The sequence below is a fragment of the Pinus tabuliformis genome, chromosome X (assembly GCF_031772625.1).
Source record: "Pinus tabuliformis cultivar Carrire ecotype Pingquan chromosome X, CPIR1, whole genome shotgun sequence".
Classification (NCBI taxonomy): Eukaryota; Viridiplantae; Streptophyta; class Pinopsida; order Pinales; family Pinaceae; genus Pinus; species Pinus tabuliformis.
In genome coordinates this window covers 1,162,987,118-1,162,989,272 of record NC_142308.1, presented here as the reverse complement: position 1 = coordinate 1,162,989,272, position 2,155 = coordinate 1,162,987,118, and the positions used below count along the sequence as shown (strand labels likewise).

General features: G+C 36.8%; 1 pseudogene; it reads right to left on the bottom strand.

The window, feature by feature from the left end:
- Positions 1-1,104: 1,104 nt before the first annotated feature.
- LOC149144031 (putative protein phosphatase 2C 27 pseudogene) lies at positions 1,105-1,935 on the bottom strand (annotated as a pseudogene).
- Positions 1,936-2,155: the final 220 nt, after the last annotated feature.

The window sequence follows — 2,155 nt, the reverse complement described above, 5'->3', positions numbered from 1 at the left end:
TATGCCTCCTTAAGTCCACCCCTTTGACTTCTCCGATTACGATTTGCCTTCATAAGGCTTAAAGCCATTTTTATAAGAAAAAGCCTCATTTTCCAAAGGAACAAGGCAACCTTCTTTTTGCCACAACTTCATCATCCGGAATCAGAAAGGAGTGCCATTTGCAACATTGGAATTAGGGTGACGAGCACTTTGATCTGATGTCAGGATACTTTCTTTTCTGCCACTTTGAATTTTGAGATTTTCCATGCCACTGTGTCTTGAAGATCCACCTGGATCATCATGAGAGCAGGGGCCTTAGTTTCCACACTGACATTGTCCTTTAGAGCTTGGATCATGTTCCAGGTTAAATGATGAAACTTTTTAGAGTTATATTTTCTGCTTTGATTCTGAAATTTTTTTATCTCTTTGTAAATTTAGTGTTGAGCATTGATATAGAGGAAGAGAGGATACGACATATTTTATGAGCACTACTCTACTAGTCAGGTTTAACCACTAAGAACTGCAGGCAATCATTTTATTTTTAATATTGCTCAATAAACAATAGATGATGGGTGGCCTAATGTTATTAGCATTCCCAGATACTTGAAGGGGCTCCAGTTTGAAAAGCCTGGAAATTGCAAAATTCTAGAAATGAGCTGTATTTTGTTGTTCCATCTATATATTTGGCTTTTCCCTTTGTTTACTTTGCCACCAGATGTGTTTAAAATAGGAATCAATAAACTATGGGGAAGGTTTGGAATCTTTGTGGGACAAGATGTCATAGTGATCAGCTGAGCTTGTAGTTTTTCTTTCCTGAGCAGTTGATGTAGAGGTTTGGCCTTGATTTGATCTCTTCCTCTGAGAGGATTGATTTTGGCAGGTGCATTTCCTTGATGTTGACTAATATTCTTCTAAATAATTTCCCCTCGAACTTCCTCTTCAATTGGAGTTTGCATTGGGTCTGCTTTTTTCTTCATTGATGAAACCACACTATTTGTGGTATGAATTGTACATGAATGACAACAATTCATTATTAGATTATTTAGTGCACTCTCCTTTATTTATTAGATTTACATCAACCCCTAATAATGTTGTTCACGCAAGCTATCTGAAAAGCCTTGTAGGCTATACAAATCTTCTATAGAAATACTTTCTCAAAATGTGTGGTCTATTGATAATGATATTGGGTGGAGGCTCAGAATGGAAGAAAACCATGAACATAGTAAAATTGTCCACAATTTTACTTTTTATAGCTTCATCAATAAGATCTTTGCAGCAGGTTTTCAGAGCATTGTGTTCTTGTTTCTTATGCTTGGCAAACTCAACTGCATTTTGGCTTGTAAAACTTCCCAGATACATGAAAAGAAATTTATCATCTTTTGAAAATTTTGTTTTCTTTACCTCAGGCTCTGCACTCAAATGCCTACCACCAATAGTAAGATCTTTCATACCTTGTATGCCAATCACCCAAAACCCTTGTGACATTTAACTGACAATTTAAATAAACATCATCCACATGTCCTCCTAATCCTTGAATATGTTTTCTCTATCTTGTGCAACAAGGCCTATGATCCCTTGACATTTCTACAACCCATCCATGCCTAGGCAACACAGCTTGACAGTCTCCAAAATTTAGAACCAATAGAGTTCTCCCAAAAACCATTGTAGTTAGGGTTGTTGTACTTGATGAGAGAACAATGTGAAGTAAACAATCCTTAGCAAACGCTTGTCTGTCTCTGTAAAAAAAATTCTAATTGCTTTCTCCAGTGCTAAAGGAAAATTAGGATTCTCTACAATGAACCTGGATAGATTGTCATTAACAAAATGGGTAGCATCTTTTCCTCCATGTCCATCAAACACCCTATAGAAGACAACAGGACATTGACCAAAGGAACTCTGGTCATATGTTTTTGGAAAAATCAACAATGCATAAATTTGCAGCTTCCATGTTTTCATGACCTCCTACATCATACCAGAATTGAGAGTGGAGGATTGGCATAAAGTACGTTACCAAACATTCTCTATTTTTATTTCAAACAGTGCTGGAAATCATCATGCAATGTCCATATTACCCCTTCGTGACACTGATAGAACCCTTGAAATCTTAGTAGCAATATACTACTGTAGCATTCACCTTATTAGAGCATGGCCAAGGTGGAAGTTCTGAAACCTTTTC